This window comes from Callospermophilus lateralis, unplaced genomic scaffold (assembly GCF_048772815.1).
Source record: "Callospermophilus lateralis isolate mCalLat2 unplaced genomic scaffold, mCalLat2.hap1 Scaffold_378, whole genome shotgun sequence".
In the NCBI taxonomy this organism is placed as follows: domain Eukaryota; kingdom Metazoa; phylum Chordata; class Mammalia; order Rodentia; family Sciuridae; genus Callospermophilus; species Callospermophilus lateralis.
The window spans coordinates 411,629-424,090 of NW_027514223.1; the positions used below are offsets into that span (position 1 = coordinate 411,629).

At 52.0% G+C, this 12,462-nt stretch overlaps 1 pseudogene; it reads right to left on the bottom strand.

Annotated features, from left to right (window-relative positions):
* Positions 1–757: 757 nt before the first annotated feature.
* LOC143410071 (putative pleckstrin homology domain-containing family N member 1) lies at positions 758–7,265 on the bottom strand (annotated as a pseudogene).
* Between the last annotated feature and the right edge of the window lie 5,197 nt (positions 7,266–12,462).

Genomic DNA, 12,462 nt, shown 5'->3' on the forward strand with positions numbered 1-12,462 from the left:
GCCTCACCCATGATGACTTGGCTTGGAATTGTCCCTGCTCCCATGGGTCAGCTGGTGTGGAGGTCAAGGCTGAGAGAGTCAGAGATGGGGTGGGAAGGTGAGTGGGGCTGGAGGTGGCAGATCAGTGGCAGGGGGTCTGCCCAGGGCAGTGTGCACAGGGTCTTCAGAATGCTGGGAGATTCCTGGTTCCTTGGTGGAGGACACAGGTAGACAGCACCAATAAAATCTCCTCTCTCTTCCTTGTTTATGACATCAGTGTCTGACTAGCCCCATCCATACACCCTAGCACTGACCCCCACCCCTGCCCACTTTGAGGGACACCTTCATGTCTCTGCCTGTGCTGGTTCACACCTTGAGACCTAGGAGCCTCATGCTCCAACCTCACACACTCAGACCCTGCCAACCTGACCTAGCCCTCTGTCCTGCACATCCATGTGGCCCCCAACATCCAGGTTAAGTTCCCTCCCTGAAGGTAGAGCTGCAGATGGCATCTGCAGATGTTCAGCACCTCCCTGAAGACCCTTGCTGGGTTGTGGTCAGCCACACAGCCAGGATGTCCCCAGGGATGAGGCACCTATTCTTAGCTATTCCAGCTTCTACCCATCTGCCCTCAGGTCCTGGACACTCCTTTGACTTGCTGGGGTCAGACCCACGCTGGGGATTTGACATGGGTCAAAAGATTAGGTGACTGCAGATCCCTCTCCAGGGTCAGAACTGGACAGATGTGGTTCTGACAAGCAGCCCTGGCCAGGGGCCATCAGATCCACTGGATGAACCCCTCCTCTGCCTCAAGCCTTCTGAGCCGTGGCCATTTCTGGTGGGAGGAAGATGAAGTCTTGTCACCATCTGGTAGGGAGGGCAGAGTCCCATCAGTCTGCAGGAAGCTACATCCTGGTTCGTACTTACCCCCAGGGAGGCAGGAAACCCACTCACCTGAGGGAGGTGGCAGAGGGCTGGGTGACACTTCCCTGGCAGGGGAGACCTGGGAACCCCAAACCACAAGTCTGAGAGCAGGGCAGATCCCCGGGAAGGAGCATAAAGATCAGCCTAGAACCTGCCACAGCCCTCCCATCCTTGTCTCCTGGTCCTGCTTGCCCCACATTCTCCTATTTCTCTCTCTCCTGCTCCCTCCAAGTTCTAAGTCTGCCCAGCACCCTTTGGGCCCAGGGACTGGGCCTCCTCACTCCTCCTCCTGCAGTGGGGGCTGCTACTCACCAGCTGAGGGGAATCTGGGGGCTGTGGACCCCAGTCCTTGATGGGATCCTGGTGTCCCCGAGCAGCTCGGGACTGCAGGGCTCCTTTCATGGAGACCAAATGGGGAGCTGGGGGGCCAGGAGAGCTGGAGAGTCCAGAGCAGGGACCAGAGACAGGCACAGACACAGGGACCAAGGGGAATGGGCTGCAAGGCTCTGGTCCAGGCGAGCTTCGTACTGCACTGAGGAACTGCCAGGAGAATGGGGGTAACGTGAGGCCCTGGGTGAGGGCCACCAGGGAGCACAGGGGTTCCTGCCCCAGGCACCCCCTTAGCCTCCCATCATAGCCTGAGCAAACCTCAGGTTTTGGCCTCTCCCTGACTTCAGGCTGGTGCACATTCAGCCCTGTCACCAGCAAGCAACTGACCTCATCCAGGCCCCTGATATCTGCGATCCTGCGATGGGAAGTGGCAGGTGAGGTGTAGGATCAGCATACAGTGGGGAGTGTGGTGCCTCCAGGGGCTGCTCGGGGGCCTCTGGGCCACACTCCAGGCCCAGCCCGCCCACCTGAACGAAGGTGTAGAAGAGACAGTCCCTGAGTTAGAAATAGCAGAACCTCTCTCTGCATGAAAGAGGCCTCGGGACCTGCAGGCCCAGCCAGGCTGAGAGACCAGGCCAGGGAGGCAGGGCAGGAGGGAAAGCCACCCTGCAGGGCTGGGCCACCTTGGTCAGGTGCAGATGCATGTGTGGTGGTACGGCAGGACCAGGCAGCTCCCCTCGGGCCTGGCCCCTGGACCGGCTGCTGCGCCTCAGATCTGCTCTCCGTTGGCCAATGCTGGCACAGTCAGATTCAGAATTGGGCTGGCCCTGTGGGGGACCAAAACCTTCCAGAAAGTTCTCTTAGCCCTTCCCACTCAATTCTCTGAGGCCCCATGGCACTCCCTCCAGTCTAAGTGCCCCCAACCCAGGAACCAGGGTCCAGGCTCAGGTTGACGAGGCATGGGAACCAGTCTCCCAGGCACACAGAAGCCTCATGCTTCCTACCCCTCTTCCTCAGCCATTCCCCCATTTACTCACAGGTGCAGGCTGGGTAGGAGCAGGGCATCCTGCAGTGGACAGCACTGAGGACTCAGGGAGGGAGTGGCTGGTGCGGTTGGAGGGGGGCGCTGGGCACCCTGAATCCCAGCTGGTCCGTCCATCAGAGGAAAGTGAGCCTCGGACACCACCTGTGACATGGGCAGTCGGGATGAGCTGGGTGGCCAATCCCTCTCCCCACCCACCTATGTCTGGACCCACCTCTCTATCCCCAGGGCCTGAGCCAAGGTCCTTCTGCTGCCCCTCACCTGTGTGGGCCCCTGCAGGCCTGGGAAGCTCTCAGGGTTGAGCAGCAGGGGGCCCCCATCCTGTCTGGAAACCGTCTGGAGGCAGAGCAGCCAGTGGCGGTAAACTTCATGACTGGCACACACCACCCGGATGGTATGGATGAGTCGGCCTGTACACAGACTCCATGAGGTGGGGCCTGGCAGCACAGGTGTACCCCACATAGTCCCCATAAAGAGCTGGGCTGTCTACCAGGCTCACTCCCCTTCCCCCTGGTCCCAAGGCAGGGGCAGAGTCTGGGTCAGAACGGACCTGAGATCAGGAACGAGCGGGTCTGCTTCTCTTCCAGGTTGATGTGGATGGCAGTGAGTGAGGCCTATGCCTTCCTGGGAGCAGCTCCAGACCCTGCCTAGCCCCATCCCCCAGTCTTCCAGAGCTGGGCTGGGCACCCAGACAGTCCAGCACCAAGGCCAGTTCCCTGAGGAAGTAGGGCAGCTAAAGTCTCTCCTGGGGACATCATCACCCAGGTCTGCTCACCAACTCACATAGCAGATGGGGAATGACCCCCAGGCAGGGAAGCCCCTGTGTGTCTCCTAAGTGTACACCAGTGACATGCTCACTGGCATGTATGCACACTCCCATCAGGCAGCAGGAGCACATACCAATGACTCCCAGGAGGGTCCCACCTCATGCCACCTGCCCAAGGGCGATGATCTGGCTGGTGGCTGAGGGCCCTTCAGGATGAGGAAGGTGCTCCATGGAGGAACTCTTTCACCTCAGAGCTGAGATCAGGCTGACCAGGCAGTGAGCCAGATGGGTGGAGCCCTGTGCTCTGTCCCAACAGGCCTTGTTATACAGGTTCTCCCTGAGTTGCCGCCCCCACTCCACACAGCATGCCTCTCTGGGCAGGTCCACCCTGGGGAGGGCCCATCTTAAAGGCAATCCCATCTGGTTCCTCAGAGAAGATGGCCAGGGATGTTGGGTACAGGACCAGGAGCCGATCCCACTGCTTCTGCAAGGGGTCAAAAGATAGCATGGGTAGGGCTGGGCACCAGGGGCTGCCCCACATCCCCTATACCCTACCCACATCCCCTTCACCTGTGAAGGCAGGTGCTGCAGCTTGACCCTTGAGGCACAGATGGCACTGCCCACAGATTCACGCCCAGATGCCCTCCACAGCCAGATCAGATGGCGCTGCAGGGACCAGGGGAGCTCATCCACTGAGGGGCCCTGTGGAGGAGGCCATCAGGGTAGGCTGGCAGAGAAAGAGGGGGGAGGGGCTTGCAGGTTCCTGACACTGACCTGCGGGAGCACAGAGTGGCAGTGCCACAGTCCCCCGACAAGGGCCATCTGCTTTTCCAAGTGGTAGAGCCAGCAGCGGAGCTCATCTTCACTGGGACAGAGAACGAGGAGTGGGGCGGGCAGTGGGCCTGGGGGTGGAGGAGCAGTGTGGGCTGAGGTGGGCCCAAGCTTGGAGCCCCAGAGTCCAAGCATAGGCCCCTCTCCAAGAGATCTGTGCAGATTGATCCATGGCCCTGGCTGGGAGGCACCCTTCTAGGAGGCCAGTGTCCTTCACATACCTGTGATCTGGAAGCCATGCTCTCCAGTCTCCTCGAGGGGGGCAGATGCTCAACTCCACCAGCGGCAACAGCCCCTGCCAGAGAACAGATAGTAGCAGTTGCAGGAACTCTCAGGGGCCTTTCCCCCACCCTTGCCCAGGCCCCTTACCTGGAATGTGCGTCCTGCAGAACTGTGAGCCTGGAAGTAGAGGTGGGAAGGGAACAGCTCCAGGTAGCAGTCACTGGTATCCTGGGGAGAGCAGATGCCCATCTGAGGGACTGGGGCAGACAGGATGGTGGGGTATGGGTCCCTGAGCATGCCCCCCAGCCCCCACCTGGCTGTGCTGGAACTGCAGGTGGACCTTGGCATAGTGTACCACCTTGCCCAGGTTCTTCACGGGCACCTTCCGCCGCCCCTTCTTGAACACACTCAGGATGGGCTGCTCCAAGTTCTCTGGCTGATTCTCCAGGCCTGGAAAGTCCTAGGGGAGTAGGGCTTGGGGAGTGGCCAGATAGGGCCATTAACCCCAACCCATTACTCAGCCACCCATATAGTCCTGATCTGTCTATGCCAGGCCACACAACACACACAGGCAGATGCACACAGCCTGTATACATGGAATGGTGACAGAATACACAATATGCACACAATGCAGCTCCCCATTCCATGCTACCTGGTCTAGCAGTGACAGAGAAATTGGGACTTGGTGGAGTCAACCCTTAGCTTCACCACCTCCTGGTTCTGGAGCTCTGTTTTGTTTGTTCAATCTCCCCAGACTTTTCAAAGGAGTTTTGGGGTGTCTGGGTGAGATAGTGCATAAAACCCTGCCTTTTACCAATAAACTGGTAAATGTTTAATACCTGATTCTATAAGCAAAAACAGACAAAAAAAGCAAAAACCTAAGCCCTAATCTGTAATATACACCAATTTCCTTGGTGTAATATTCCCACTGCAGCCTGCTTGGATACCAACATGAGTTCTGGGTGCTCATGTGCTAGTTGCTCTAGCATACCGAGCATGGGCCTCAGTCTCTCACACAAAAATGGCAATGACTAAGGGTTCTCTGCGGCCTGCCCCTTCACTCTTCCTCCCTCTCTTTCTCTCAAATCAGGCACATGTCTGAATCAGGCTGTTCCCTTGGCTGGGGCCACTCAGCACTGACTCTCCACATCACAACCTTTGGGCCTTTGCTCAGCTCTCACCTTCTCTCTGGCTGCACACTCTTCTTAAATTCCAGCCTTTCCTGTTCTAGTTGGCTGCCTGACCACAGTCGACTTACTCTATTTCTACTTAGTCGTCCTGTCTATCTGCCACTGCTGAGTCTCCAGGGCCTGGAACGTGCTGGGGGGCAGGGGGGGTTCAATGTATTATGCTGAAGGAAAGGAAGAAGGGCCAATGTCTACACAGCACTTAGGTAGTCCTGGCAGAGAGTTCGTTCTCTATCAATGGGGGCTTTGATATCAGAGGCAGGGTCAGATAGGAGTCAGGTGCTAAGGGACTGGAGAGGACTGTGACCTACTAGCCTAGGGGCAAATTCTGTTGGGGGTCACATTTGGGTCACCTGCAGGGCTGCTGTGTCCTGGCCAAGCCAAGCTGCCCCTTGGGCAAGCCTAGGAATGTGAACAGACAGATCACTCTTCCCCCGGCTTCTCTGCCTCTGGGTGGGGCCTTCTGCACCCACACCCAGTGTGGGAAGATTCCAGATGACAGTCTCGAAAAAATAGGCCATGAATCCGTAAGGGCTATGCCACTGGTCCTGGGGCCTAGGTCAGCCTTGGGGCCCGGGAAGGACAGCTAGGAACTGCAGTAGGGATGGAAGCATGGATGCTGTCCAAGCCTGGCCAGGGCCCTCCCTGGCCCCTATCTCCCAAGGCTCAAGGGGTCTTGACCCTTTTCCAAGGGAGGACCACTAGGGGCACCATGCCTCATAGGACTGCCTCCAGGGTCACACTGCCTATCCTGGGCTGAACAGAGAGAGTCAGGGTCTGAGATGTAGCCCCTTCTCTGAGGCAGCACAGTTTCTGAAGCCAGCAGCTGACTGCAAGAGCCCTGAGACCTTAGACAGGGGACAGGGGATGACACGGGGTCCCAGCCTGGTGGGACAGTGAGAAAGGTAGGCTCTGGGAGCCCATGCCAGCTGCTTTAGTCCTGGCCCAGAGTCCGCGCCCCCACTTCTAGCATAAGATCCGTGGGCAGGGTCCCACAGGAGGGAGCTTCAGTCTAGGTTCTGCCCAAACCAGTGCCAGCTGTTGGGGAAAGAGGCTAGGGCTCCTCTAATCAGCCAGTCCATCGTCCCACAGGGGCACCCTCAGTTCCTTCAGGAGAAGTAGCCTAACAAGTGCTTAGTGGTCACTTCCTTTCTGTGCTGGGGCAGGAGGCACCAGCATAGGTAGGATTGCAGTGGGCAGTGGATATCTGGGAGCACTTTCCTGCGAGACCCTGAAGGAGAAACTAAGGCCTGCAGTAGGTGACCAACTGGCTCTCTGTCGCCTGAACCCCTTTACTTTCTCAAGCGACATCACCCAAAGAATTGCAACATAGATGCAACCGGTGAGCTGGAGATCTAACCTGGCGCCGTCTACCCGTGAGAAGCGTGTGGAAGCTTCAGAGGCCCCACCCAAAGGCCAGGCGCACGGCTCACCACTGACTCAGTCCCAGTCTGGGTTTCGTTCTGGGCCAGACTTTCTGGCGGATGAGCTTCCCAGGGCGGGGCAGTGTCCACTTCCTCACCTCCCTTGGGATCTAAATCCCCTGAGCTGACTGAGATGACCCTTAGCTGTGCAAAACTGCGACAGACACGCTGGCATAGGACACAGAAGAGAGCGCAGAGCTGCACTCAGACCCCAGGCCTGGCGACAGATGGGGGACTCGCCACACAGCGGGCAGCTGAGGCTGGGGGGGGACACACCCTCGGCTCACCGTCCCAGGGATGTAGTAGAAGATCTTGTCTGCCGCGGCGTCCCCATCGGGGCCAGCCTCGGAGCCGAACAGGCTCGCCAGCTTCCTCGAGGTGTCCTCTCTGGGGACAAGTGAAAGGGGGTTTGGGGCTCGGCCTTTGGTCGGGTCGAGGGAGAGCGTGTTCACGGGTGGCTGAGGCCGCCCCTCTCACCTATTTCCCTTCAGCGAGGGTTTCCTGGAGAAGGAGGCCCGCAGCCTCCTGGGGGTCTGAGGGACGCAGCGGCTGTTCCCCATTGGTCCAAACGGCGGCTGGCTGGGACCGAGCAGGTAGACAGGGTAGACCCCGAGTGGGGTCCCTGGGTCGGGATCCTCCTGCCCCCGCCTCCCGTGAGCGGGCGGGGCTGTGGGACTGCTTCACGCCTACTCCGGGGTGGGGGGGAGGAGCCTTTCTGGGCGGGGCTTGGCTCCACCGCACGCACGCTCCACGCACGCACGCTCAGCACGCACGCTGGGGAAGCGCGCATGCAGGCCCAGCCCTCTTCGTCGCTGCCATTTTAGCTCCTGGTTCCAGCCGCAAGGTGTGGGCTGTTGTAGCCGGAGGGGTGGGGGTCCCCAAGAGTTAAGTCGCTGTCCTCCACTGTGCCAATACAGCCGCAAGCTTTTTTCTCCTTTCTTCCTTCTTAGCTGCTCCCTCGAAGAGTGCGAAGATGTCCTAGCGGCACCGGTTGGACTTGGGGGAGGATTACTCCTCCGGCAAGAAGCGTGCGGGGACCGTTGGGTAAGCCAGGCCAGGGGCGAGGCAGCGGCTCTGGCTTTGTTGGGGTCCGGGCGGGGAGCGGGCCACGACTGGTGTGGCCGAGCAGGTCGCGGAGCCCGAGTCTTTGTTTTCTTTGGGGCTCCGTTCAGCGGTGGTCCGGGTGGAGCGGCGCCCGTTTGGCGCGGCAAGGGCGCCGGGGATGTTGGCGGGGCCCGGTCGGGAGGTGAAGAGGCCTGTGGCGGCCACCAGGGCGCCGCCTCCGCCAGGCCCAGCCTGCCAGAGCCACTTTGGACGGAGAGGAGCAGGAGCGGAGCGCCGACCTCGTGGCCTCGGTTCCCGACTGAGGCCTGGCGAGGGTTGGGGAGGGCGCGGCGAGCGTTCGCGCCCAAGGGCACCGGGTTCCGGGCCGAGGGCCTGGGAAGGGGACTGCGCGGGGCCGCGAGGGCGGGGAGCGCCTGGGTTCTCGTGTGGGCTGCGGCGGGGGTGGCGGGAGTTGAGCGCGGAGTCCGGGGGCAGGGGGAGCGGAGGCCTGCGGGAGGAAGGCACCAGGAGGATGCCTAGTGGGCTGGGGGCCGGGTCCCGGCGCCCAGGGGCTCAGCGTGGCGGGAGAGCGCGTCCCTCCGTCCATTCAAACACTACGGAGTAGACGGCAGGCAAACTTCCGTCGGCCGCCCACTCTCCCGCCATCTCCTTTATTTCCTGCTGTGGTGAAGACGGTGCTAGGGCTAGGAGTTGGCAAGCATTCTTTTCCCCCCTAAGTTTTTATTTGAAGGAGCTTTTGAAATACAGAGACCTTATTCGAGAAGTGGTTTTCATGCTCATGGCAAAATATTGCCATGTGGAGGTTGAGAAATACAAGATTCGTAGTGTTCCGGATTCCTTTTTCTTAGCCTTTCCCTAAAGGTACCGAGGAATTTAGCAGTTAACTTGAGTTAACTGCATCGCAGTCATTTTCTGGTCCAGTCAGTGTGTTTTCACTCTTGAAAAGCAGAATTCTCTGGGTAATTAGGCAAAAAGAAAAACCTCAAACAAAAGTTCGAGTGTCCAAATACCTTGCATAATTTCATCAGTTTTCCACGTAATCTTTACTGTCAAGGTGGAGTATAAACCAGAATGGGATGTACTTTTTGATACCTTACATATATTTAATTGTTGAATACAGAAATATTTATCCTGTGTTTCTATTTTTGTAGGTTTTTTAGAAATTATGATATTAGGTATAGTAATCATACAATAACATAACACAGCATCTTAGACTGCTCCCTCAAAAAACATGAGCACGTTTAAACTCTGTCACAGACCCTTAGAGTTGGAAACAACTGCATTTCTTGGTCAGCTCCTAATCTTTGTGTCTTCAGAATGTATTTGATATTTGCTTCCTGTGTTGTAGAGTTTTTTTTTTTTTTTTTTTTTTTTTGATGAAGCTATGGATGAAGTTGATCTCTGCAAACCATTCTTTGTTGGCACAGGACTACAAGAGTATGTAATACATAGTTTACTTCTTCCATAATCCCTCTTCCCCCCAGTTTTGTAACTATTGAATTTTTGGTCCATATCTTAAATATCTGATATTATGTGAGAAGTACAAGAGGAATTTATCAAACATTTTCTTTTCTCAGTCCTTCTTTTCTCCCCCATGACGGTATGAGTATTAGAAACAATCCTTTTCATTTAGACCAGATGTTCTTAAAGGGTTCACTCTAGTTTTGTGTACCATTATCTTTCAGATGGCTACTCTGAATTATTTGTGACTATAATGCTTCTCACTTGGTGAGCATATTTCTGCTTGCCCAATTGTAAAGTATTCCCCATACACATTTTGGGCTAATATGAATGCTTATTAAATTTGTTGAGCACTATGATAAGGTAGAAGGAGAGAAAGAAAGTAGATAGTTGATAGCATATTTCAAAGATAGGTCAGGACTCTAAAATTTTGAATTGTGAGACTTCATTTTATGATTAGTCATTTTTCAGATTTTCTTTTGGTTTTGAGTAAAACTTTCTAGCTTGTATGCCCTATAATTCTGTAGCATGTGGACATTGAAATGGAAGAAGGAAAAAAATCACCTGTTTAAAACAAGGATTTTCCCTCATAAGTCTTTTTTTTAATGGAATAGAATGGCATATTTTAAGAAGGAAACGATCCGATTTGATTGGTCAGCTTACCATTTCTGTAAATGGACCATTCTGACTCAGTGCTGGGTTTAGTATTTTAGCTGTGGTCTGTCAAGAATTTACTATTGCCCCATTGATGTACCATTATGGAGAATGACTGCTCTTTCTCTGCTACTGATACTTAGAGCACAGGAAACTTGTACTCATTTGTGTATTGTGAATAAGGAGCAATGACACATTTAGCTTCCTGTTGGTCCTCATTATTTTTAATCTGGGTCCCAACACCTTGTGGCAAGTTTCTTTGCTACAAACTCCTTCTTTGCTATAGGAGTTTGTCTGAAATAAAGTGGATTAGTAAAATGAGCAAGCAAAGATTATTTTATTTCTGTCACCAGGCCCTCAGAGGGCACTATACAGCCCTTTGTCTTGCTGCTTGTCAGGTTTCCTCACCTAGATTAATTAAGGTTATCATTGTATTGGGACAATCTAGTAAATAGAAGTAGATATCATAATTGACTACTTAAAACTGGCCTAAGTTTAATAAAGTGGCTGCCTGCATAATTTTAGCATTTTTAAAACAGCAGTGAAATGAAGCTCGTTTTAATTCGCCTATATTTCATTTATGGTTGGCCAGTATATGCGGATTTACCTTGTACTTCCAGTGTTTTACTATCCCCAAAGGCTAAATGCAAGAGTAGACACTGAAAGCAAAGGAATAAAAGTGTTTTAGAATTTTCATTTTTCTTGTAAAGCAGTATACACTTACTGAATAAAATTGAGGAAGTACTGGAAAGTATAATGAAGAAAGCAAACTTGCAGATAATCCTCTAATTCATATTTGTATTACTTGTGATACTGTGTGTAACATTGTACTGTGTTCTTTTCATTTAGCATTAGAACATAAAGCAAAGTGCAGCTTGAAGGAGAATCTAGGAAAGATTGTGGGGCTATCTTGCCCAATTTATGTCTGTCTTCCCCACTCCAGCTGCAGTCTCTGACTTCTGTTGTGGAAATAGGATTTTTTTTTTTTTTACAGATTTATTTCTTAGGATGTTGAAGTTTGTAGTTAGATAATTTGAGGCATCAATCAAGGAAGGAAAATGTTTATTGTGGAGTGTGGGAAATTCTTGATTGTTATTTCTAATAGTTATGTAATTCATTGAAATTTTACATTAATTTTTTCATTAGTTTAGTGAACATTTGTGCTCTTATGACTGTAATATTGCCTCGAACATTATTCTTAAAATTTAGAATCTGAATTCTAAAATTTTCGTTCATAGGAAAGAACGAGATCGAGACCGGGATCGTGAAGATTGGTCTAAAGATCGGGACCGAGAACGTGATAGAGGAGATCGAGAGCGGGAGAGGGAGAAAGAAAAGGAGAAGGAATTGTGAGCTTCAACCAATGCTGTGCTTATCAGTGCTGGATTACCACCTTTGAAAGCTTCCCATTCAGCTCATTCAACCCACTCGGCTCATTCAACACATTCAACACATTCTGCTCATTCAACACACACTGGACATGCAGGACACACATCACTTCCACAGTGCATTAATCCATTCACCAATTTACCCCATACACCTCGATACTATGATATTCTAAAGAAACAACTTCAGCTCCCTGTTTGGGAATACAAGGATAGGTTTACAGATATCTTGGTTAGACATCAGTCATTTGTGCTGGTTGGCGAGACTGGGTCTGGTAAGACAACACAGGTGAGTTACTTTTTCTTCTTTCTTTTTATTATAGTTGTTTGGAACTGAATATTACCTATTCTTTCACAAAGTAGAAGGCATATGTAGTCATCCCTACCTCATGCCAGACCTAAATACTGTTGTTGGTATGTTTGTAATAAGACATCTAGGATATTTTTCAAACATGGATGAGTCATTATTTACTGGGCTTCTGTTAATAGATATGTAGGCTTCACATGGGCAGGTATGTTTGTAGAAATGGAAACTTGGGCCAGGATATCATTTGCAGTTAAAATACATGTATCCAAATTGCCTTCCCTTCATAAGTAACCTGTCAGTTTACCTTTCCATAAGCAAGTGTGAGAGCATGTTTGGGAGTATCACTGGATTGGAGTTTTTACAGATCTAATAGGTGAAAAAAAATGAACCTGGGGTAATTTTTAATTGTGTGTGTGTGTGTGTTTGTGTGTGTGTGTGTGTGTGTTTTCCCCCGAGTGAGGTTAACTATCTTCTTTTAAGTTATATGGACTGCAAGTCAATTTGAGTATTTCATGGAGGCTTTTCGAAAGCTACTACAGCAACCAAAATAGAAATGCTTTTATTGAAGACTGAACTTTAGTGAGTACTATTTTCAAGTGAAGGAAAACTTAGTGCTGATGTTAGGAAAAGAAACTGTAACCTTTTTTTTTTTTAATTAAACAAAATTTTAAAAAGTTTTAGAAACGTGCAAGTCTATAACTCTTAATTATGCTAGTCTATTTCATTAAGTCCCATGTTTTCAAATTTGCAAATATTTCAATGAAATGAACACATGTGCATTCAGATACATTGGGAATAATGTAATACTAATTAATTATATCACTATACTAATTAAATGGTACATACTATATATTTTTATAGATGTTTCACATCTAATACAATAGG